Source organism: Oncorhynchus mykiss, chromosome 18 (assembly GCF_013265735.2).
Source record: "Oncorhynchus mykiss isolate Arlee chromosome 18, USDA_OmykA_1.1, whole genome shotgun sequence".
Taxonomy (NCBI): Eukaryota; Metazoa; Chordata; class Actinopteri; order Salmoniformes; family Salmonidae; genus Oncorhynchus; species Oncorhynchus mykiss.
Genome location: NC_048582.1, coordinates 45734254 through 45760763, shown reverse-complemented (window position 1 = coordinate 45760763; position 26510 = coordinate 45734254). Strand labels below are relative to the sequence as shown.

The following is a 26510-nucleotide window of genomic DNA, read 5'->3' as shown; positions in this document are numbered from 1 at the left end:
CAGATGTTTTCCTTTGAAAGAACACAATACATAAAGGTTTTATTTGTAGCAAGAAATGTACGCAGTGCTCATTACCATACACGTCAACAGGTCTTAGTCCAAACTCCTCTAACTCTACCCCTGGGTAAAGCAAGCATCAACCCTTCATGTTTTTAAAAATGGACAAATGACCAAAACACACATAAAACTGCAAGATGACAACATGAACACAGATTAACTTTATTCCAGACTTGGGACATCAACACAACAGAATAGTGAAGCTGCCAATACATTCCAGATTGCAGTCCTAGAGTCATTAATAAAACGCTGAGAGGGCAGAGCAGAGCTGACAGCGTGGGGGTGTGTGTGTGTGTGGGGCGTTCCTGTCTGTGCTGACAGTGCTGACAGAGCTGTCCCGCTTTACTGGTACTGCTTAGACAGCTGCTGTTGGGGAGGCCCTGCCTGCCTGCCAAGCCAAACCATGGCCAAAATGGGACCAGAGTCACAGCGTACTGACTGTTTACCAGTCCCACTCTAAAGAAACACCCACACAAGGAGTTGAGGACAAAGGGAAGTTTATCATTAAAACTCCGCAGCTTGTTTACTGTGAAATCCTTTCCCTCCACTTCAGAACAAAGCTTCAACTGGGCTGAACTTGTGGCAGACCCTGTTGCACTCTGGGCCGTAGAGAAAGCCTGACGAGTGCTGTGCTGGTCTGGTGTAGCTCTGCAGTCAGTGGGGTGGACCAGAGCCACAGGAAGAACAGTTGTAATCAAACACCAGGATGGGATTACAGTTGGAATACCGATCATTCTGAGCTTCAGTTGTACACGACTCGCTGTCTGCAAGCAAGGGCAACGGAGTGTGTTCAAGCAAAACTATTTTTTTTTAAAAATATATAAAAACATTTCAACCAACCCAATATGTCTAGGCTTAGGCGGTATACGATATACTGGGGTATTTGGAGAAAAAAAACACAGGATGGTTTTTCAATACTGTCAAAACTACTTCTTTGAAGTTGTTCAATACATTTGAATATTTATAGCAACTTTTTAAGTTAATACCTACAGTCAACTTGTGCATTACGTTCGGAGACAAAGCAGATTGCCCTTTTCATTCCACCCCTCACATTATGAACAGTTGAGCCAGTCACGTGTTTGTTTGTAAATAGCATAACATGAGAAAGCGGGAGCTGGTTAGTCCAAAGCATTGTATATCTATCGGTAAGTCTCTGTTGTGCAGCGCACATGAGGTGATGAAGTTACACCTGTATGCAATTCACCACAACATTTTTGCCATCAGATATCTTACGTCTTTCTGCCGTGTTTGAGAAGTCAAAAAGCTCTGGATGAGTTCTGTACAGATGCCATTTCTTTCCCTGTACTTCCTACTAGCACCCCCCCCCCCCCTTTCTTCTCCCCTCTGCTCCTTATACACATAATGCTCTTCCTTCAGAAAAGCATTCATCACAACTTTGTTCATTTGCACAATTTCTCTCATTCACTTCCTCTTGTAAAATGTAAAACACTCACTGAAAATGACATTAGGTAGCTACTATCTATCCAGCTTGACAATGGCAGGAAGATAAATAAAGAGAGACATGGAGAGACAGAGAATGCCAGAAACAGAGAAACAGTATGATAGTGAGAGGACTGCTCAGGCATAATAAACTCATCCTGTGACCTTCCTCTCAGGACATGTCTGTACTGCTAGCTGTGTTGATCCAGATCCAAGGAGGAAGTTTGTCCGGACAGTGTGAAGCACAGTGCTGCAGGAACAGGAACTAGAGGTCCTACGGGGGGGGGGGGGGGGGGGGGGGGGGGGGGGGGCATCCACCACTTCCATGGCAATGGGCCACGAGTCATAGTCCCTCCTGGGGTGGACACTTGCCTGGGTGTATGTGTTTGACGTAATAGCATATGCAAGTGGGATAACCATATGGTCACGTGGTATAGATGTGTTCCCTCTGCTGGAAAAGTGTGCTAAAGTATTTTTGGGGGGGACAATTCTCTGTGCTAATAGTTTCAGTGGGAGTATTTTGTGCACCACTGTACTGACCCAACCTCCCAGGCCGACTAATGACTTTCTGCATCTCCTCCCCACTACACTAATGACGGAATCTAATGACAGGACACAACACAGTTTTAATAACGCTGTTCTGAAAGCAAACTGCTGCACTCCTTGCTACATATACAGATGGCCACAGCTAGGTTTGCAAAGGGTCGGAAACTTTCCGGTAAATTTCCCAGAAATTTTCCATGGGAAGTTAAGTCTGGGAATTTTGCTAAAATTCATTAAAAAAAAAAAGTTAAGCTTTTTTGTGGGATACATATAAGGCAATTCTAGGTATTGCGTCATATTTTGGTTAAACCATCCCCAATTCAATGGAATTGCAACCCTCTGCATGCACAGTGCATTCTTCCAACACATGTACAGCTGATTCTCAAGATCTTGCACACTAATGAGCCCACACTGCTACACTGTCACAGTCAAGGACAACATGCTTTCTGGTAAGTTTTGATTACAATACTGGGTGGGATGAATATATTTTATATGACATACATGATTTTTTGTTAACTAGTAAATAGTAGCCTACAGCAAAGTGTGTATAAATCATTTCTAATTTGTTAGCAACTTCTGCTAGTTAGTTTTTGTTACCATGTGGGTTTTAGCTTGCTTGAGCCTGCGAACTGAGGAGTGTTAATTCACCTGTTTCCATATATACAGTGCCTTGCGAAAGTATTCGGCCCCCTTGAACTTTGCGACCTTTTGCCACATTTCAGGCTTCAAACATAAAGATATAAAACTGTATTTTTTTGTGAAGAATCAACAACAAGTGGGACACAATCATGAAGTGGAACGACATTTATTGGATATTTCAAACTTTTTTAACAAATCAAAAACTGAAAAATTGGGCGTGCAAAATTATTCAGCCCCTACTTTCAGTGCAGCAAACTCTCTCCAGAAGTTCAGTGAGGATCTCTGAATGATCCAATGTTGACCTAAATGACTAATGATGATAAATACAATCCACCTGTGTGTAATCAAGTCTCCGTATAAATGCACCTGCACTGTGATAGTCTCAGAGGTCCGTCAAAAGCGCAGAGAGCATCATAAAGAACAAGGAACACACCAGGCAGGTCCTAGATACTGTTGTGAAGAAGTTTAAAGCCAGATTTGGATACAAAAAGATTTCCCAAGCTTAAAACATCCCAAGGAGCACTGTGCAAGCGATAATATTGAAATGGAAGGAGTATCAAACCACTGCAAATCTACCAAGACCTGGCCGTCCCTCTAAACTTTCAGCTCATACAAGGAGAAGACTGATCAGAGATGCAGCCAAGAGGCCCATGATCACTCTGGATGAACTGCAGAGATCTACAGCTGAGGTGGGAGACTCTGTCCATAGGACAACAATCAGTTGTATATTGCACAAATCTGGCCTTTATGGAAGAGTGGCAAGAAGAAAGCCATTTCTTAAAGATATCCATAAAAAGTGTAGTTTAAAGTTTGCCACAAGCCACCTGGGAGACACACCAAACATGTGGAAGAAGGTGCTCTGGTCAGATGAAACCAAAATTGAACTTTTTGGCAACAATGCAAAACGTTATGTTTGGCGTAAAAGCAACACAGCTGAACACACCATCCCCACTGTCAAACATGGTGTTGGCAGCATCATGGTTTGGGCCTGCTTTTCTTCAGCAGGGACAGGGAAGAGGGTTAAAATTGATGGGAAGATGGATGGAGCCAAATACAGGACCATTCTGGAAGAAAACCTGATGTAGTCTGCAAAAGACCTGAGACTGGGACGGAGATTTGTCTTCCAACAAGACAATGATCCAAAACATAAAGCAAAATCTACAATGGAATGGTTCAAAAATAAACATATCCAGGTGTTAGAATGGCCAAGGTAAAGTCCAGACCTGAATCCAATCGAGAATCTGTGAAAAGAACTGAAAACTGCTGTTCACAAATGCTCTCCATCCAACCTCACTGAGCTCGAGCTGTTTTGCAAGGAGGAATGGGAAAAAATTTCAGTCTCTCGATGTGCAAAACTGATAGAGACATACCCCAAGCGACTTACAGCTGTAATCGCAGCAAAAGGTGGCGCTACAAAGTATTAACTTAAGGGGGCTGAATAATTTTGCACGCCCAATTTTTCAGTTTTTGATTTGTTAAAAAAGTTTGAAATATCCAATAAATGTCATTCCACTTCATGATTGTGTCCCACTTGTTGTTGATTCTTCACAAAAAAATACAGTTTTATATCTTTATGTTTGAAGCCTGAAATGTGGCAAAAGGTCGCAAAGTTCAAGGGGGCCGAATACTTTCGCAAGGCACTGTATATATGAATGAATGAAAGGTGAAATAAAACGGGGGGGAAAAAAATTAAACATTTATCTTAAAAAGGAGTTTAATCAAATTTGCTTAACTATTTATTTGTACATGGAATGTTATATATATTTTTTACATATTTTTGTCTAATCTTTACAGGAAAATGCCACGGGTACTATCTGATGTGTGAAGACATTTCACTGCAGCTAATGTAGAAGGAAAAGCTGTGTACATTTGCAAATACTGTGCCAAATCATATGTGAAGAATACAACAAAGATGCAGAATCATCTGGCCAAGGGCATAAAGTTCCCTCAGCACTTACAACAAGCAACCTCTGACAAAAGTCCTATTACTTCTAGTCGAGTTGAAAATGATGAATCAGACACTTTATCGATAGCAACAGCTCGTGGTCCTCCTGGAATCAGAAGCTCTTTTTGACTCACTGGAGGAACGTAGTCAGAGAAATGCTGATGAATGTCTTGCTCGAGCTGTGTATGCAGCTCATTCACCTCAGATGCTCACAGGCAATGTGTATTGGAAGAGATTTCTGAATGTTCTTCACCCAGCATACACCCTCCAACCAGACATGATTTATCTACTCATTTGCTGGGTGCAGAGTTGAAAGTCAAGCAAATCATAGAGAAAGCAAACTGTATTGCAATCATCTCTGATGGGTGGTCAAATGTTTGTGGACAAGGAATAATTGACTACAACTCCACCCCTCAACCCATATTCTACAAGAGTACAGACACAAGGAACAGACACACTGGTCTCTACATTGCAGATGAGCTGAAAGCAGTCGTCAATGACCTTGGACCACAGAAGGTATTTGCACTGGTGACAGACACTGCTGCAAACATGAAGGCTGCTTGGTCTGAAGTGGTGGAGTCCTACCCTCACATCACACCCATTGGCTGTGCTGCTCATGCATTGAATCTGCTCCTCAAGGACATCATGGCACTGAAAACAATGCATACACTCTACAAGAGAGCCAAGGAAATGGTTAGGTATGTGAAGGGTCATCAAGTTATAGCAGCAATCTACCTCACCAAGCAAAGTCAGAAGAATAAGAGCACCAAAATGAAGCTGCCCATCAGCACCCGTTGGGGTGGTGTTGTCATCATGCAAACATCTCCTCCAGTCTACTGGAGGGGAAGGAGTCTCTCCAAGAATTGGCCATATCACAGTCTGCCGACATGGACAGCCCCATCAAGAGGATCCTCCTGGATGATGTATTTTGGGAGAGAGTGGTAAGCAGCCTGAAACTCCTGAAACCTACAGCAATAGCCATTGCACGGATTGAGAGAGACAATGCCATCCTGTCTGATGTTCAGACTCTGCTTGCAGACGTAAGAGAAGAAATCCGTACAGCCCTGCCCACTTTACTGTTGCTCCAAACAGAGTTAACTGCAGTTCTGAAATGCATCAAAAAGTGTGAAGATTTCTGCCTGAAGCCCATGCACGCCGCAGCGTACATGTTGGACCCCAAGTATGCTGGCAAGAGCATCCTGTCTGGTGCAGAGATCAACAAGGCCTACAGTGTCATCACTACCGTGTCTCGCTACCTTGGCATGGATGAGGACAAGGTTCTTAGCAGTCTGGCAAACTACACTTCCAAGCAAGGGCTTTGGGATGGAGATGCAAAATGGCAGTCGTGCCAACATCTCATCAGCCACCTGGTGGGACTTTGTGGATCTGAGGCTCTTTCCCGTTTCCTCCATCATCCTCCAAATCCCACAAACATCAGCTGCCTCAGAGCGCAACTGGTCCTTGTTTGGGAACACACACACCAAAGCTGACCAATACAAGAGTTGAAAAATTGGTGTCCATCCGTGCAAATTTGAGGCTTGTTGAGCCTGACAACAAGCCATCCTCAACAAGGTTGGAAAGTGACAAGGGAAGATGAGGCCTCAGAGTCTGATGTTCAAGAGGTGGACATTGAGGCGGTCTAGTGAGAAGACATGGAAGCCTGAGAGGAGGACAACCAAAGCTTTAGTTTAATCATTTTACAGATGTATGTTGAAAATGTTTTTGCATCTCCCAATGGATCATTGGGGATCATTCAATATTCCCTTTCTTTCATTGTTCAGTGAAATCATCCCATGTGAAGAGTCAATTCATTTAATTAAAGTTCGTAATTCGTTACTAAATTGCTTTTAAAAATGTATATTGGGAGGATTGAATCATTTTCAATTATGTCTACTTATGATTAGGTAAAAGGTTTATGTTTGTCTCTATATGATATGGTAAATATACCCAATGCAAAAAAAGTCTATATTTAAATGATATGAATTTTCATATATTTCCGTTAATACCCATATATTCTCACAGAAAGTTTCCACCTCTGAATATTCCATAAAATGTGCAACTCTAGCCACAGCTTTAGAAGGTACAGAACCACAAGCCACAGAACCCAGTCTGGCCAGCTCTGCTGTGGATTTTCATATAGAAGCCACCCCGCCGGCTCCAGCTCCTGCCCTGCCGGCTCCAGCTCCAGCCCTGCCGGCTCCAGCTCCAGCCCTGCCGGCTCCAGCTCCTGCCCTGCCGGCTCCAGCTCCTGCCCTGCCGGCTCCAGCTCCTGCCCTGCCGGCTCCAGCTCCTGCCCTGCCGGCTCCAGCTCCTGCCCTGCCGGCTCCAGCTCCTGCCCTGCCGGCTCCAGCTCCTGCCCTGCCGGCTCCAGCTCCAGCCCTGCCGGCTCCAGCTCCAGCCCTGCCGGCTCCAGCTCCTGCCCTGCCGGCTCCAGCTCCTGCCCTGCCGGCTCCAGCTCCTGCCCTGCCGGCTCCAGCTCCTGCCCTGCCGGCTCCAGCTCCTGCCCTGCCGGCTCCAGCTCCAGCCCTGCCGGCTCCAGCTCCAGCCCTGCCGGCTCCAGCTCCAGCCCTGCCGGCTCCAGCTCCTGCCCTGCCGGCTCCAGCTCCTGCCCTGCCGGCTCCAGCTCCTGCCCTGCCGGCTCCAGCTCCTGCCCTGCCGGCTCCAGCTCCAGCCCTGCCGGCTCCAGCTCCAGCCCTGCCGGCTCCAGCTCCTGCCCTGCCGGCTCCAGCTCCTGCCCTGCCGGCTCCAGCTCCTGCCCTGCCGGCTCCAGCTCCAGCCCTGCCGGCTCCAGCTCCTGCCCTGCCGGCTCCTGCCCTGCCGGCTCCAGCTCCTGCCCTGCCGGCTCCAGCTCCTGCCCTGCCGGCTCCAGCTCCTGCCCTGCCGGCTCCAGCTCCTGCCCTGCCGGCTCCAGCTCCAGCCCTGCCGGCTCCAGCTCCAGCCCTGCCGGCTCCAGCTCCTGCCCTGCCGGCTCCTGCCCTGCCGGCTCCAGCTCCTGCCCTGCCGGCTCCAGCTCCTGCCCTGCCGGCTCCAGCTCCTGCCCTGCCGGCTCCAGCTCCTGCCCTGCCGGCTCCAGCTCCTGCCCTGCCGACCCTGTCAGAGAGAGTCTGGAAAATACCCGTAGACACCCTTTTCTGTTTCACTGCTGCTTTCAACTCTTGTTTTTAAGAAATCTTCCAAAAGCTTCTGAATATCATCAAAGTAGGGTGCAGAAATTATTCTTAGTTGTCGGGTCGAGGCAGCAGGAAGTATAATTATTTAGATTGAAGCCAGACAGGCTTTTATTATGGGGAGGAATTTATGCCACAAGTGCAAGTCTGCTGATGGGAAACACATTGAGGCTGTACTGCTTCATCTCATTACCGAGGTGGACTGGTGCACCAACACTTCCCTCCACTGTCCCGCCTTTAGTCCCAAAACCCCAGGTACACCTTGTCCCAAAACCCCAGGCACACCTTGTCCCAAAACCCCAGGCACACCTTGTCCCAAAACCCCAGGCACACCTTGTCCCAAAACCCCAGGCACACCTTGTCCCAAAACCCCAGGCACACCTTGTCCCAAAACCCCAGGCACACCTTGTCCCAAAACCCCAGGCACGCGACACACTGATGAAACTGAACAACACATTCCCCCCACTGAATCCCAAAGTCCTTTCCAAACTAACAAAGTTGAGGGTCAAGAAAGAGTCTCTGAACTATCTGAGAAACACAAGCGAGAGAGAAAGAGAGAGAGAGAGCGAGCGAAAAGGGTGGCATCTCACCGAGATCCAGGCCACATGGACAGACTGCTGACTAGAATGGAAAGACAATTTATACAAACACAAATAATTGGATGGTAAGATGGAAGGACAATTAGCCCAGTAATGTAAGAGCTGCAGCCCTGTTGGATAAAAGAGAATGATTATCAGAGCATGATTATTATGTGGCTTCTAGAGCATCGGGGGGAAATGGAATTTAGAAAGTCTGAATGCTTCGAGTCAATACCTTCAGCCTGATGTTGACTGACGCAGCACAAAACAAGACATGTAATGAAAAGGTACTAATGCGGAGGGAATACAGCTAAATAGTTTGGCATGGAACTGAAAACACTGACATGAACCAAATCAACTTTAACATCTTCCCCAAGAGAACTAATTAGGTGGCACCCGAAATGGCATCCCCATAGGCTCTGGTCAAAAGTACTGTACCATTGAGGGAATAGGGTGCCATTTATGTTCTAAGGTACAACAACAAACAGCCTCAACCAAGTCATGTGATGCTGCCAGTCACCTGACCTGGCTCTCCCATCCCAGTATGGGTCAGGGTTTAGGGGTTAAAGGTGAAGTGCCTAAATTCCTCTGTTTGTAAGAGGGCCGAGTTGGCCTCCCACCCACAATCCGGTCAGACTGCCAGGCTAGCTCTGTAGGGTTTCACCAGTCAGGAATGTGGCGCTTGATGGATATGGAGATATCTCTGGACAGGTTCAACTTAACTCAGTTTCTGTAGCTGTGGGTACTCTAGCCTTGCCTAGTCCTAATCCTGCATCCCCTTTAGGCTGGGCTAGGTCTGAAATGGCATCCTATTCCCTACATAGTACTCTCCTCTCCTCCTTGTTAACTGGACCTGTGAAAAATAGACTATTTTCAAGTCCAATAAAGGGTTTTTATGATCAGTCATTAGGCCTCCCCATGTGCTTTGTTCTCAAACACCTTGTTGTACGTTTAGTGCTGAATGTATGTATTCGCCAGCAAGCGGAATGTGTTGGCCAGAATGTAGCCTACTGGCCAGCACAGAGTACAACGATAAACACAAAGTAGAAAATAAAATGTTAGATTTTGAGCCACTATTTCTGAGCCCATTTGTTCAGTTTAAATCTAAGAACAGTGCATATTGTTGTGATGTAGTGTTGTCGTTCACGTTGATGGGAAAACTAACATACATTAGTCTAGACTAATCTGTCGGCTCTGTATAATGTTGCGGCAGGTAGGCTAGTGGTTAGAGCGTTGGGCCAATAACCGAAAGGTTGCTAGATCGAAACCCCGAGCTGACAACGAAAAAAATCTGTCGTTCTGCCCCTGAACAAGGCAGTTAACCCACTGTTCCTAGGCCGTCATTGTAAATAAGAATTTGTTTTTAATTGACTTGCCTAGTTAAATAAAAGGTACACATTTTTTTTTTTTTTTAAATGAACTCTGCATTACAAAGACTGGTAAATAATGGTAACATTCTACACCTCTGTGACAAACCAATCGTAAGCCTGGCTTTACAAAACGTCAATAAACACCAAACACTAGCTTTACAGAACATTAATAAGCAACATAACTCACACGTTGACGTGAGCCTAACGATCTGAGGGAACATTCAGGGTCTTAGTTGGTGTTTGTGATGGACGACAACACGTGGCATATTACACCTCCGTTACGCAACAGTTATGATGCAGAGATGTTTGGGAACTCAGTACCTCTCTGTTCACCAGGTATACTGTAGGCATCTAGGATCCCCTCTGTTCACCAGGTATACTGTAGGCATCTAGGATCCCCTCTGTTCACCAGGTATACTGTAGGCATCTAGGATCCCCTCTGTTCACCAGGTATACTGTAGGCATCTAGGATCCCCTCTGTTCACCAGGTGTACTGTAGGCATCTAGGATCCCCTCTGTTCACCAGGTATACTGTAGGCATCTAGGATCCCCTCTGTTCACCAGGTATACTGTAGGCATCTAGGATCCCCTCTGTTCACCAGGTATACTGTAGGCATCTAGGATCCCCTCTGTTCACCAGGTATACTGTAGGCATCTAGGATCCCCTCTGTTCACCAGGTATACTGTAGGCATCTAGGATCCCCTCTGTTCACCAGGTGTACTGTAGGCATCTAGGATCCCCACTGTTCACCAGGTATACTGTAGGCATCTAGGATCCCCTCTGCTCACCAGGTGTCGCCTACGGGAACTAGACCCTGAATGTTCCTTCAGTTTGAGTACATTACTAAACATAGACTCCTCAGAACCATGTTGGTCAGCGAGCAGTAGCCAGAGAGGAACAAACCAGCAGGTTTCTGCCAGGCTGGTGTGAGAGATTGGAGGTTAGAGGTCAGGGAGAGAGAGGGGTGAGAACATCCTCCCCCCAGGCCAGGCTTGGGCTAGCCACTGAGAGTGACCACTGGAAGAGATGTTAGTATTTAGACGTGACCCTGCTACAGACCCCTGCTAGGCCTGAACAGCCAGCTCACTGAAGAACACATGACCTCAAAGATCAAGAGCCTCCTTTAAAAACAGCATGGGTAACCAATACTCTGGGCCAACAAACTACTCTGGCTTACGCAAACACCACTCACACAACACAGCTAGGCTATCCATCTTCCGTAGAGACAATAAAAAGGGTCTTTCCTCCACCACCACAGGAACAAAGTGACTACCCACGGACTAAACAGTGACTAACTGCTCTTACTGCCAGCATAGACCAGGGGTGTCAAACTCATTCCATGGACCTAGACAACCAGGTGAGGGGAGTTCTTCAGTGACCTTAATTCAATCAATCAAGTGCAAGGGAGGAGCGCAAACCCGACGTGGAATGAGTTTGACATGAGGTAAAGACCATAACCACCACAGAGAGGTGTATAGAGGGTATGCAGGGCACGGGACACAGCTGCCTTTCCCATTATGTGACTGGCTGCCTTTCCCATTATGTGACTGGCTACCGTGGCTAGCCTGGCCAGAGATTACTCGAGAAATTCCCCATCCACTCATCTCCACACCAGCCACCAGAGGTGTTGCATCACCTGCAGGGAAAGGGTCAGTTAGAGGTTCTAAAACCTGTGTGATCCCGTCTGTCCGTCCAGCATCAGGGAGGTCTGAGTTGCAGCAGGAAGACTGCTGCAAAGGCATTCCTTTAACACTAACATGGAAAACGGGAATCGCCTAGAATTTAAAATAAGCAAACATGTTTGCCACGGTAGCAGGGTCAGGGGGGAATGTTTAGGGGCCTAAGAACATCTACATAGTAGATGACAGCTAGAGTGGCCGGTGAGGGAGGACATTATTTAAGTTCCAGCTCTACCATAACAACAGAAATATCCTGTCGTCTCGATCGTCACACACGAAGTTCAAAGAACCCGAGCAAGACCTATTAGACTGACCCCTTCCAACCACTGCTCCTCCAGAACTGGGAGCAGAGCTAGAGGCTGGAGACAGGGGAAGACAGGCGAAGACAGAGGAAAGCCTCTGGAGATTTGACTTTACTCAAATACTCTCAAGAGACAGACGGGCGAGGGAGGAGCTTGTGCTCCCTGAGAGTGCACAGTCAGCAGCACGGCCCTCCCCCTTCCTCCTCTACCCCCTGCCTGTTACCACCAGACATCTGGGACCAGTTAGGGGGACTGCTGCTGAAGAGATCAGGGTGGAGAACAGGAACGGCAGCACTACGATGGAGGATTAGCCTTCTCTCCTCCTCTTTTTCAGACGCATCACATTTTTTAACACAGGTCATGGTTGCCGACTTGTCTAGTGGTTGGCGGGGGGGGGTTAAATGATAAATGGTCTCCACCCAGAGAAGTCAGAACATGTGTTGGCGGTTAATGTTGAGCGTTGTCTTACCGCTGTCCATAAGTTCCACAAGCCTTCCAGGCTTTTAGCAGTAAATTGGGAGTTCAGGACCCATATTTGACATCGGAGTTTGCCATTTAAATCAAAATGAATAAGGGGTGGGGGGGACGGGGAGACGACTCATCCTAGATGATCTGTGAATACAGGCTAATAGCATTGCAATTTTGTCCACTTCACATTTAAAGTAGCAGCCAAGCACAGCAGAATTTAGAAACAGAGGAGGTTGTGGGACAGATTTTGGCAGCGTATCGGAGCAGGGTGACTTAAATCACAGTGGCATGCTGGGAGTCAGGGCCACCCGTCTGTTTACAAACAAGAGATCGACTGGAAGGAGAGACAGAGAACACGAAGGAATACATCTCTCCTAATAGACATCGGAGTCTGGACCTCGCCAGGGAGGGAGTTCATCTGAGGGAGCGAGTCCAACGGCCTCCTACTTTCCAAAAATGGGGAAAAAAGGGATTTCTAAAAGCTTCCACAAAGGATGTCCAAAAATCTTCTTTCTAAAAAAAAATACATATTTAGAGCTCATGGCCATCTTAGTCCACTAGAGCGTGAGAGTGAGGGGAGAGATGGTGCATTGGGGACAGATGTTATTTGAACCACAACAGCAGGAGACTGCTGCCGTTTCTAGCCTGCTACAATAGAGCATTAAGCTTTAGGAAGAGAGACAGCGCTATAGAGTAGGAAGGGACAGATAGAGACAGCACTACAGAGTAGGAGTCAGACAAAGCACGCCGACAGAGGACAGCTACATTAGCGAGAGCTTCAGACTCTTTAGTCCTTTAATAATGTTTAACCTGCTCCGGATTGAAAGATTAGATTCCTATTCGATCTGGATCACACTGTTCATTACGAGAGAACATGTATGTGTCCTTAGTGGATACATTAGAAGTCATTTACACTGATCCAGGCTGAAGAGGAGTAACCTAATAAAGTAGACTCACAGAGCTGTATTAGTCATAGACAGCCTCATTTAGACTGTAAATCAAGGGCATCATTGGATGTTGGATGTTCCAGTAATGATATCAGAATGGTTTATTAGTTCAGGGGAGGGGGTGAGAGGGCGTGTTATTTGATTAAAGTGCCCAATAATGGAGTTTCCTAAACTCCAAAGAGTAGTCTTTCCACCACTGTCCCAGTGAGACATCTACCTGGGCAGCGTTGGAGGGGAAAGAAGAGGGCCCACTGATAAACTCAGTGTGGGGGTCAATGAGGGTGTACCGATGATCCCATCCTTGCCTCGACACTAGATACAGCCTCTCCCTGGCCTGGTCTGGTCTGGCCTAGCCTGACCTTTCTCCACCCCTTCACCAGCCTGGCTGTCTCTGTCAGTGAGCAGAGCCAGACCTCCTAAACCTAACCTCCTCATAACCCTCTCTAATCTCCCCAGGTTCTGGGTAACAACTAACAGGTCCTGAGAGAAGTTAGGATAAGGACTGTACCCCCACCGACAGACACTCCCATCTCTCTCTATCCCCATCCAACATCTCCTGTGACCCCACTTCTCCCCCTCATCAGAGAGGATCTGGGGAGTCTGACTACCACGCCACATGGTGCTCTATACCCAGTAGGGATTAATTTTTGCCCGAAAATCTACCATGTTTTAATACCGGGAATAATTCATATTTATCCCGAGAGTCCCGGGAAATGTAAAGGGTTTAAAACCAAAATATGGTCACAATTCTAGGGTTCTCCCAAAGTAAGGATTGGCTGTGCCACTATGTGAAGATTTCAATGTAAATTAAACTGATATTTAGTAATGAGAGTAACTACCTTTGAACAACAATGACATTGTTGTGAATTGCCAAACAGGTCTTTCATAAATTCAGAGCTTTATCATGTTCCTCAATTAATTCAGCAGTCGGTTATCTCGACACAGAGAGCACTCAGGGTGCACCAAGAGTACGCCTATAGCGTTACAGAATCTCTCACACACTTTGTCAAATTACCAAAGTTGCTAAACTTGCTAGAGAACCTCCTTCAAATGAATGAGCTCATGAATAAACAGTGAGACCAAGGGTGGAAATCGTTTAAATAGCAAGTGATCTTAACGGTGACCAACTCCGTTTAAAAAAAATATTCATAACTACTACGGTTTGTTGATCACATGCATGGGTGAGAGACATGCGTTGATAATGCAACCTATGGATTACAGAATAAAGTTAGGAATTGTCATGCGAGACAGGAGTCATGATTTTGGGTTTCAGTGCCATTGGGACTGAATAGAAAAATAGTCTCTAGGACAATAGGCTCTAGGACAATAGAATTTTCCTTCATGTCTCTCTGAATTGTTAACGGTAGTGTATTGTGCATAGCCCGGTCACATTTGTGACTGTCTGAAGAGTCACAATGACAGATCAGAGGCAAACATTTGATTGGCTATTACTGTAGGGGTTTCTTGTAGGGTTTATTAACTGCATTTGGGTCACGTGTGTAGTCGGCAGTGTCAATTAAGCGTGCGCTTTGAATTTATGGCGACTTTGTGGCTTCCATGCTACAACCGGTTTGGATAATGTGCCCTTTTATTGTTTTGCTAATCTGCTACTGCACATGTGTGTTTTGGGGAATTGCATTAGTGTGACATAGGAGGAAAATGTTTCCCGGGTCTTGTAATGTCATTTTTTCTGTGTTTTTTCTGTGAGTGTTACCGGCACAGGATCCTGCTTACCGATATTAATCCTAATACCCAGCCTGTCCAAGCACAACAATCCAGGTTGACATTCACATACCAGCTCTATCAATGTACACTGGCAAACACACACGACTCATACTGGCAAACAAAAACTCACGTACTAGTGAGAATCACACCAGCGGCCAAGTGGAGTTGGGACTTCACCGCAGCCTATTAACTTGTGGTTTTCATGTCAGGCACAGGGAGAAGTGAACTAGTACGTATCATTAAAACGATGGTAGGGGAGGAGGAACGGGAACGAAGGATTTGGACGGGTAATTGCAGTCTAATGGTGGCAAAGAATCATGTTTCATCCACCATTAAAAGACAACACACACACACACACACTAAGCTAAGCGAATGCTGATTAGGGTTTAATTCAACCACAGTAAAACTGCTTTCACTATGATTCCCTCAGAGATGCATCTTATTTCGGTGGTTGACAAGAATATGAAATTCAATTTACTGTATGTAAATCACATCTCCATAACAACACGAGATAATCTGATAATATCCTGCGTATGTAAAGTCCTACTGTGCAGAGCATATGGTTCATTATGTTCCTTAGCCATAATACTGTATCACATTGTTAAATTCCCCTGTTTACATTGTGTAAGACACAGAGGTGGTTCTGTCCACACGGGGCAGTGTCAGCCTCTCCTCCCCAGTTGAGGCTCACCGTCCCTGGGTGTTGTTGGGTAACCGTTAGGCAGGCTGCATGCTGGGACAGGCCCGGGCTAGAACTACACCTGAAACAACAACAGGACTGGTCTGGAGCTCTGCTGCTACACCTGAACCATCCACACCTTTGTACACAACCAGACTGCTTCCTGTGTGCTTCTAAAGTGTCAGGTTCTCCACTCCTGCCCGCCTCCTGCCAGGCTCCACTGACTCTGTTTGTAGACGATGACACACACTAATGAGATCCTACCCTGCCCAGATCTCAATTTCTCCAACAAAGCAAAAAAGTGAAATAACTATTTTCCTACAATGGGCCCCCTGAGATAATATCCCGGGTCCACCTGTACCTGAATACCTAAGACCTGATTTTGGACCAGTGAAGGCCTCTACTTTAAAAGTCAGGACTGCGAACAACAGCGATAAGACAGGAACACAAATTGTACTCAATAAATGGATGTATTATAATGTAGCATCAGAACTTCCCCAGATTGCTGAGACAAACTTCTCCATTCTAGCCGTCAGTATCTATTGTCTACAAATCTAAACGATTCATATTGTCTACAGGTCTAGTCTCCACAAGTCATCTGAGAAGAGTTGGAGCTCATTTCTCTTCCTGCCATCCCACTGCCCTGAACGGTTGAACTGCTGAGCTGGCCTGATTGGCCAAAAGCCCAGATGTTTGTAAAGGGGCCGTCTCCTCCATCCTTCCTTCTCTCCCTTTCTCCCTCTGTGTGTCTGTCTGCTGTCAGTTATTGGGGTGCAGTCACACAGACAATAAGATGGCTTAAATCACAGACCTCCTGTGAGCAAAGGACCACAGAGAAGGATAGGGATGTTTATATTAGGTACACAAGGGGTGGGATTATGCTTAAACAACTGAAATTGTTATCCTCTAAAATATATTTTCTGCAATATGACTAAAGAGGTTGGGCATCATTGTCTTAATTCAAAAGTTCATGTGCAGGTCTGTCACCTGCCTGCATGTCCCAGCTCAGCCAATCAGCAAATTTATTTGTGATTGACAGCTCTCCTGATCCACTGCAGCCAATCAAACATTGAACAAGTGCCTCCCTGGTCCTTGTGGGGTGGGGGAGGTTAGAGTGAAGGGGGGGGGGGGGGGGGTATGGCACAGCAGGCTGTCTCATTGTTTTACAGCACGATGACCTATATATGCCTCTTCTTTGAACACATTCTAAAAACTCAGCTTAATTGTTCCTTTACTTCCCCTTCAGCGGATTCACCACCCCCAACCGTGGACTAGAAGCCCATACTACAGTCCGAAGAGTGTTGTTTAAGCCTGTTCACACTTAATCTATACATAACCACATTTGGAGATCAGCGAAACAAGGACAAACAGAGAATCAGAATTTAACATGCTATCGCCAAGGTGATTCAGAATAAAGCTGATGAACAATCACACCCTGTAGAAAACACCCTATAGAAAACACCCCATCTCATCTGACTGCAAGTCACAACTGAGCCTTTCTAGGAAAAACTGATATTTTACTTGTGCCCAATGAATCGCTGCATCAGGGCTAATCATGTTAGTTCACTGAGAAGGGGTGGAGGGGGAAGAGGCTGTAGCGAGAGAGCAAAGTGACTTTGGGACCATGCAGATATGTTTTTTTTTCTTCCATTGCTTCATAGGACTAGATATTGACTGCCGTCAACATGTACACAGCGTGGCTGGTCTTGTGGATGAAGATGTGATGGCTTTCAGGTGACGGGATATGTGGATCCCTACATGCTAGGTATCGGGCAATTCTGCAACAAATACATGTGAAAGTCCCTAAATAATCTAATCTAAGCTTCCTAGAGCAATTCTGTTCTTCTAATTCCGTGTTTCATGGTCCATACCATATTTCTGCTTCCCAGACAGACCAGCGTGTTGCTGGGTGTTTGGTGTTGTGAGTAGATGAGGAGGAGAGGCCCTCCTTAGTAATTATGTCCTCCAGAAATAAAAACTGTGGCACGGGAGGCAGTGGCGATGTTAAGAACACAACAACTCTCCCTGCACCGCTCCGTTGACTCTCACACTACTTTTTCCTCACAGCTCAAACCCATGAATAAGGCAGTTAACCCACTGTTCCCCGGTAGGCCGTCATTGTAAATAAGAATTTGTTCTTAAATAAAAGGTTACATAAAAAAAAGTGTTTATTTTGTATGTGTTCAATAGCTGCTGGGACTGTTAAAGGCCCAGTAGCACATGTAGCTGTGCTGCCTGAGAGAGAAATGGGGCTGATTATATACTGCTACAGAACTCATCTCTCTGTTGCCCGGTCATCAAACACCACAGGATTCTACAGGGACAGAGATATTAATGTTTACAGCTTTCCAGAATGCTTTAGAGAGAGACCATTTTGTTGTGAAAGACAAGAAAAATGCTGAAAGCAAAAGTTAACCTTAATATAGTCTTACCACGATGTACGAGACAGTAAAACTAACAGAAATAGACTGGTTGGTTAAAAAAATGTGAGAACTAGAATAAAGGACGTCATCTCAGCACAGCACTCGACAGGAGACGAGGCATGTCCGTGCCAATTTACGGTGAATGCAGCGAGACTTTAAAACAAGATAGAGAAGGAACTAGGTTAAGGGCACCATAATCTCTCCACACACACACACACACACACACACACACACACACACACACACACACCCTTGTCCTACAGTAGATCAGTAATTAGAGGAACTAGAGAGAGCTGGTCTCTGGTTTGCATAGATACACTGCCTGCTCCCATCCTAACCTCTCCTCTGCTCAAACAGCCCGCAGACAAAGTACACTAAATGCTTCCCTCCCCAACCAGCACCCACAATGAACCTCTTCCAGGGTTCGCCCAGCACAGGGATAGTTCTCTCCTAAACCACATGTGACTGGGTCGGGTCCAGAATCCACTAAACACAGCCTGGCTGGGGCTATAAACAACGATCGCCTCGCTCTAGGCTTAACCTCCCCTCCTTTACCCGGTCTAAAAACATACAGTCATGGATCAAGCTGCTGCAGGGTTGGAAGGAATAGGTAGACAGTTGTATTTACAGAGCTGACAAAGGGTTTGGTGGTGGTTGTTAAACTGTTAGTCTCCGGAGAACTGCAGCCATATTAATCACAACAGGTCGTATAGGCTAACATGTATTGGTACAGAAACAGTCTCAGATTATGTGGGAGAGAAACTCACACAGGAATCATGGCAGTGTGTCTGGAAACATAGGTTGTGGGAGCTGACATAGCGAGGCCTGACACAGCGAGGCCTGACACAGCGAGGCCTGACACAGCGAGGCCTGACACAGCGAGGCCTGACACAGCGAGGCCTGACACAGCGAGGCCTTTTCAAAGCAGGTCGTTAAACAAAACGAAGCAGGGAGAGAGAAAAAAAAAAAAAAACACCTCCAAGTTTGCCAAATACAACAGACGTTTAGAGTTTAATTAAAGTGAACACCCTCCTCCCTCCACTCTAGTGTAGGGATCAGAGAGAGAGGATGGGAAGGAGTGTGTGTGATCTCAGGAGCAGACAGAGGAGAGAGGCGACCAGGAAGGAGGAATCCAAGGAGGGGGGAGATTAATAAAGGAAGGAGTGCAGGTTCCTCCCACCAATCCTCCACACGTCTGCTCTCATCCCAACCATCCCTGCTCCTGTGAATCTCCTAAACAACAAGCAGCTGCTGTGTTGTTGCCATGAACGTGTAATGACCAACTCCACAAACAACCATTAAACTACAAAACATCAACAAACACCAAGACACAAACAGGGGAAATCAGAGTAAAGCCATGGGGGGAAAAAAAACTTGCCTGTGTAAACTAAACCAAACTATGTGGCCCCTGTTGATGGGAAGAGCAGGGGTGAAGGAGGGGGTGATGTGGCACGACCGAGACACTAACAAGTGGGTTGACTTAGGGCCCATCTAAACTGCCGATAATGGTCCTGCTACAACAGAGCCGGCGGACAGAGGGCCTGTCCCAATCAGGCATGGTGCTACCCCTCCATGCAGCCCCTAGCAGGTAGCTACAGTTCTCACTCACTCACTCACTCACTCACTCACTCACTCACTCACTCACTCACTCACTCACTCACTCACTCTCTCTGTGAGGAGCACAGGAGAAAAACGACCCCCCTTCCACACACACTAACCACTTAACTGCTCTGGCCATGCCACCATAGAGTAGATACACTTGACATGGTCCAGGAACACACAAAGGACAGCCTACTACCAGAAGCAGGCAGGATAACCAAATATACTGTAGAGGTAAGCCAAATACAGGCTTGCTATGAAACAAATAGGAACAGCATGTTGGTCTGTTCATCTGCAGCCAGCCAGTGTCCCCCCTCTCTGGGAGTTATTTGTCCAGTATGGTGCTGTGATGCTCAGACCGTCTCCCCTCTGGATATGACTGGGATTACCAATGACCCAGACAGGGCTGTCTGATGTCTGACAGCAGAGTAACAGAACCACAGCAGACGGGACTAGCCTAAACCTGCAGAGGCCATTCTCTCCCTTTCGACTCACCCTCTTTCAGACTTTCTCTGAACGGTCATACTGTCAGCTTCAGCACTTTCACCAAAGTGAGAGGAAAGAAACCTAATGCTGGGGAGTGGGGGAGGGGCACAGGGGTGGAGGGGCTACTGACAGCTGGTTTCTTCCTCCCCTTTCAAGAGCCTGTCTGTTTGTCCAGAGCAACATGTGGACCAGCTCATACATATGGACCCATTTCAGAATCACTCTATCCCAAACAGAACCAGGCTTTTATCCCTGCAGAGCATTCAGACATCGGAAATGCATTAACTGTAGGGATGCATCATATTAATTTTTAAAATAAAATATTTTTTAAAAATTTTAAATATATATGTTTTTTTTATAAATCAATAAATCAAAATAATAATAAAACTTAGCTAAAAATGCCAACATCGGTATCAGCCAGATGTCTAGTTTAACACCGTGTTAAAAACCGATGTAAAAGCTACTGTGCATACCTATATAACGTAGGTAGATGAGGTGCATATCTATATAACATAGGTGCATACCTATATAACGTAGGTACATACCTATATAACGTAGGTACATACCTATATAACGTAGGGACATACCTATATAACGTAGGTACATACCTATATAACGTAGGTACATGATGTAATGACGCCACGTAAAATTTTGCGCTACACGTGCAACACAGCATTCCTAACCTAACCCACAATGTCTGCAATGACCAGTAGAAACTGCAGTCATTGTCATTAGTCTTCGCAATGATTTAGGAATCCTTGTGAGTAAGTATTAGCTAGGTTGCCACTTGTTGTTCGCTTATTGAAATTGAACTTCAGTTCATAAAAATAAATAGCTAGCTAGTTAACCCTCTTGCCCAAAGTTAACATTATAAGCAACCAGCTAGCTTCATCTGGCTAGTGAGGCTTGACCGGACTTGGTTATGAGTTGTGAAGCTAGCCACAATAAGGATTAGGCACAATAGTGGAATTTGCGGTTTGCCTTCAAAATAAAAGTATGTCATTGACAGTGAATACAAATAGTAGAATTATGCCATACTTTAATGTTGAAGGCTAACAGCAAAGTCCACTATTGTGGCTAATCCTTATTGTGGCTAGCTTCACATAGATGGGTCCAACCACCATTAATCAAATAAGAACTCTTATAAATTAGGGTTATTTTAGATGACACCAAGCTATATATAGTTAGCTAAACAGCGTTCCATAGAAATCAGCGTTCCATAGAAATCCTGGTTGAGAATGAAACGACTGAACAACGAAACAGCACAGCAAGTAAGTGAAAGAAATAGGTTTTGATTATGCTTTACTGGTAATGGGGACATATGTAAAATGCCAACAAAATATTTTTAGGGTCAGTGTGGTGTGCAAGTAACCTTTATTAAACTAGGCAAGAACAAATTCTTATTTAAAATGACAGCCCGGACGACGCTGGGCCAATTGTGCGCCACCCTATGAGACTCCCAATCACAGCCGGATGTGATACAGCCTGGATTTGAACCAAAGACTGTAGTGATGCCTCTTGCACTGAGATGCAGTGCCTTAGACCGCTGCGTCCGTGTGTGTTAACTATTTAACTGTGCTAGAATGCTTAAAAAGGCTGCAAAAATGTAAAAATAAATCGTTATTGGTTTTTTTTTGGCAAGGAAAATATTGGATAACAGTATCGGTCAAAAATGTCATATCGGTGCATCACTAATTAACTGTGCATTAGACCTGTCTCATTGTCCATCTCCTGCTCAGATTCTTTTTTATTTCAAGTCAACGTGGCCCTGACAGCAGGCCTCTACTTTCATGCTGTAGCCGTTCTTTTGTCCTCTGGAAGGGAGCCATGGCCGATAATACAAGGGTTGCTGCAGTCCTCTCCTCTGGCCAGGCAGCATGTGAGTTGCATAATCCAGTAGCACACTTACATAAGGCCTGGAGAGGAGGAGAAAGGCAGAACTCTTGCATGAATAAATACTACATTAAACTAATCAGACATCTAATCCGAGCTCAGCACAGGAGTGACATCCCTAACCCTGCTCTGCTGTCACTGCTCTGTCTGGGGGGGATAAAGGGCTAATGCTATATGACTCTACACCATGGTTCAAAACGCTCAGAGGGCACAGCTTTGTACACTACACTGGTGGAGAGGTGAAAACACATCTTTCAGGTGTGTGTCTCGTCAGGAGGAGTCTCCAGTACAATGACGGTGGTAACAAATCGTGGTCCTGTTCCAGGGAGCGTTCTCTGAAGCCCCGTCGTCATGAAAGGTCTGGGTCTGGGCGGACCAGATGTTCAGACAGTACCCCGTGGTTGGCTGCTGTGGTAGACAGACACAAATAACACCCAGCCTTCATAAGAGGGATGCATTGACAGACTAATGGTGCAGTGAAGCTACAGGCAAGTCTTCAGGATTTTTTGTTTTTTGGTGGGGGGGCTACACCTGGGGGAAAGGAGACATGTTGCTAACAGAGGCGTGCTAAATGCCAAAAGGACTCTCCTCCAACAATAACACATTATCATGATGAGAAGGATAAACTTATGGATCTAAGAAAAACAATGTCACGGAAGATTAACTATGGATAAAATTAAAATCTAAAATGGCAATAACAATTTTACTTCCATCTCGTTACGAGTTCGACCCAATTAGATCTCATCTGAGGGGTTATTTGTCAGTCTGGGCCTTCTCTAGGTCTCTAGCTGGCCAATACAGTCTGCAGTCTTGGCTCTCCATCTCAGACATCTGTTGGGACTTCAGACACTGGTCTGGTCCTCTCTGGGGAATTAAATTATACTTACTGTAGAGGGATGTTTGATGCAACATTTTGTAAAGCACCACCACACTTTGATTAGCAATTAGAGAAATATAACAAAGCAGCTGGTTCATTCAGTCCAGTCACTGTCCCACAGCAGGGTTCTGTTGCAGTGTGTATGACATTCCTCTATTCAGACCATGCCAAGTTACATTCCTCAACAACCGATTTATGCTTGAAATAGAGTCTATACACAGAGTATATATTCGTCAGGGCATGGACTCTACAAGGTGTCGAAAACGTTCCACAGGGATGCTGGCCCTCTAATGTGTCCCACAGGTTTGTCAAGTTGGCTGGATGTCCTTTGAGTGGTGGACCATTCTTGACACACACAGGAAACTGTTGAGTGAAAAACCCAGTAGCGTTGCCGTTCTTGACACAAACCGGTGCGCCCGGGTCTCAATACCATACCCCGTTCAAAGGCACTTACATTTTTTGTCTATCCCATTCAACTTCTGAATGGCAGACATACACAATCCATGTCTCAGTGTAATTACAATAATACTTTCCCTGAACGTCTGCTGTGCAAACAACTCAATACACGTTTGAGTCTAAAAGCAGCAAAAACAATAGTAACAATTGGTTCACTATGATGGACTGAATTTTAGTTCTCCTTGCCACATTAAAGCTGCAATATCTAACTTTTTGGGCGACCTGACCAAACCCACATAGAAATGTGTGTGTGTTATAGATCTGTCGCTCTCATTGAAAGCAACTCTAAGAAGCTATGTTCTAAGATATGTTCTATGTGCGCTAGTTCTATGATTCCGGTTCCTAAGTTTAGTTTTGTGTCTTTTACTTTCGGTTTTGTACACCAGCTTCAAAACAGATGAAAACACAATATTTTTGGTTATGGAGAATATATTTCACAGCGGTTTGGATGGCACAATGATTCTCTACAGTATCCGTGCTTGCTTCGTCACAAACTGAAATTCGGAGAACTATTTGAATTTTTGCAACCAGATTTAACGCTTTGCAACCACATTTAACTTAAATGTTGCTAAAGCAGTTTCCTTCTGACAGTCAGTGCTGTGCATTTGTACTAAAACAAGGGAGACACTGTTTCGCTAACACTATTATCAGTCTAGTGTCCCAGGCGGGTTTCTAGAAGGTTAATCAGGTTATGTACCCATAACACCACATGTTAAACAAGCTACACCGCCAACGAGACGACCTTGGCCTATATCACCCACCTCCTAGATCCCAACTTCCCAGTATTTATTTAAACTGTGGGTTTTGCGAAAGAGGTGTTTGTCTGTTTAAAGTTCAGTCTGTTCAGCAATGGCATTGTCTTTAAAAAAAAAACGCCCCCCCCCAAAACCAAAGCAAAAACATATTTTGCTTAAAGGCAGGAATCCGCTACATTAATGTAGTTGTAGGCAGGATTATGACTGGCACACACTCAACATTAACTTTATAACTCTACATTAGTGGGGGTTTTTTCAGTTTTGATTAATTCCTTGCACTGGAGGGGATTCCGGTACATCAAACAAGCAGTGCTTGCTTGAGACAGGGGAAAAACACTTAACTGTACCTGACAATGGAGGTCAATAAGACCCTTAAAGAAAACTTATGTTGACTGTGTGCACCTCAGTAACATGTTAAGTGAAATGTCTATGGGCATTTCCATGGAAAAGGACCCATGAGCACCAACATGTGAAGTCCATTGGAGCATTTCAAAATTGGGTGTCAAAAGGAAAGTGAAGTCTTTATTGAGAAATGAAGGCATAGATACATTTGAACCATTTTCCATCTTAAGAATGAAGCATAAGTTGTGTTGTTACATGTTAATAACATTAAGACTGTGTCACCCAGCAGGCTATGCGAGGGTGGGGGAGTTGAAGTATGCCTTGCATGGCTACACAAGGACATTTCTAGCTGAAGTATCTGTTTATTAAAAGTAGTTCAACCTAAGCTCTGGTTTGTCATCATACGAAGAACAGGGCTGAGTTGGAATATGTTGGAATATATGAGCAAGTTGATGAGCAACTTACCAAAGAGAAATTGAAACTGTACCTGTTTCACGATCATGGATAGGCTTAGTCCTCCTACTCCTATGTAGTTAACAGGCAATCTAGCCGACAAATGGAAACGTTTCAAGCAAAAATCCAATATCTACATAGCAACCAGTGGAGCAAGGGGAGATCAATTGAAAGCTTCCATTTTTCAGCATGTTTTTGTTGGGGATGTATTGGACATTTACAATAGCTTTCAGCTAGACGAGGCAAACTTGACATTGACAGTCCTCATGGCTAAATTTGAGGAGTACTTTGTATCAAGCCAGAACATCACGTTTGAGAGATGCTTCTCTAATGATCAGAAACAGGGAGTCAGTTGTGAGTCTTCAGATTTTCACTAGTGAAAGACAGGATTGTCTGTGGCATACTTGATAATTGACTCAAGGAGAGATTGCTGCGTGAGCAAGATGTAACTTTGGATAAAGCAGTGAACGTGCCGAGCAGCTGAAACCACCAGAGCACAAGCTAAAGTGCTGCGCAGGGATGAGACGTCAGTGCATGCAATAAAAAGAGAGGAGCAACACACACACAAAACAAAAACAACCAAAAGAGAAAAATCTAAATACCACACGTGGAAAATGTGGAGTTATCCACAAGCCCAAAAATGGCCCTGCATATAGCAAATTATATAACAACAAAAGCTAAATGGATTGTGCCATTGACTGCGAATTAAACTATAATACCATCCAAGCCCGATACTGGAGCTCATGTAAACCTGTTGGTGCTGGATGACAACAAAACACCGAATGTGAAGAGCAAAATACACCCTATGAAAATCATGGTTACTAGTTAGAGTGAGGGAAAAAAGTATTTGATCCCCTGCTGATTTTGAACTTTTGCCCACTGACAAAGAAATGATCCATCTGTAATTTGAATGGTAGGTTTATTTGAACAGTGAGAGACAGAATAACAACAACATTCAGAAAAACGCATGTCAAAAATGTTATAAATTGATTTGCATTTTAATGAGGGAAATAAGTATTTGACCCCTCTGCAAAACATGACTTACTACTTGGTGGAAAAACCCTTGTTGGCAATCAGAGGTCAGACGTTTCTTGTAGTTGGCCACCAGGTTTGCAACACATCTCAGGAGGGATTTTGTCCCACTCCTCTTTGCAGATCTTCTCCGAGTCATTAAGGTTGAGGCTGACGTTTGGCAACTCTAACCTTCAGCTCCCTCCACAGATTTTCTATGAGATTAAGGTCTGGAGACTGGCTAGGCCACTCCAGGACCATAATGTGCTTCTTCTTGAGCCACCCTGTGTTTTGGGTCATTGTCATGCTGGAATGCCCATCCACGACCTATTTTCAATGCCTTGGCTGAGGGAAGGAGGTTCTCACCCAAGATTTGACGGTACATGGCCCTGTCCATCGTCCCTTTTCTGCGGTGAAGTTGTCGTTTCCCTTTAGCAGAAAAACAACCCCAAAGCATAATGTTTCCACCTCCATGTTTGACGGTGGGGATGGTGTTCTTGGGGTCATAGGCAGCATTCCTCCTCCTCCAAACACGGCGAGTTGAGTTGATGCCAAAGAGGTCCATTTTGGTCTCATCTGACCACAACACTTTCACCCAGTTGTCCTCTGAATCATTCTGATGTTCATTGGCAAACTTCAGATGGGCATGTATATGTGCTTTCTTGAGCAGAGGGA

The 26510-nt window shown here is 45.3% G+C and overlaps 1 protein-coding gene across 1 annotated transcript in view; it reads right to left on the bottom strand.

Annotated features, from left to right (window-relative positions):
* Positions 1–26510, bottom strand: part of LOC110496366 (partitioning defective 6 homolog gamma) — a 46758-nt gene that overhangs the window by 3222 nt on the left and 17026 nt on the right. The window lies entirely within an intron of this gene.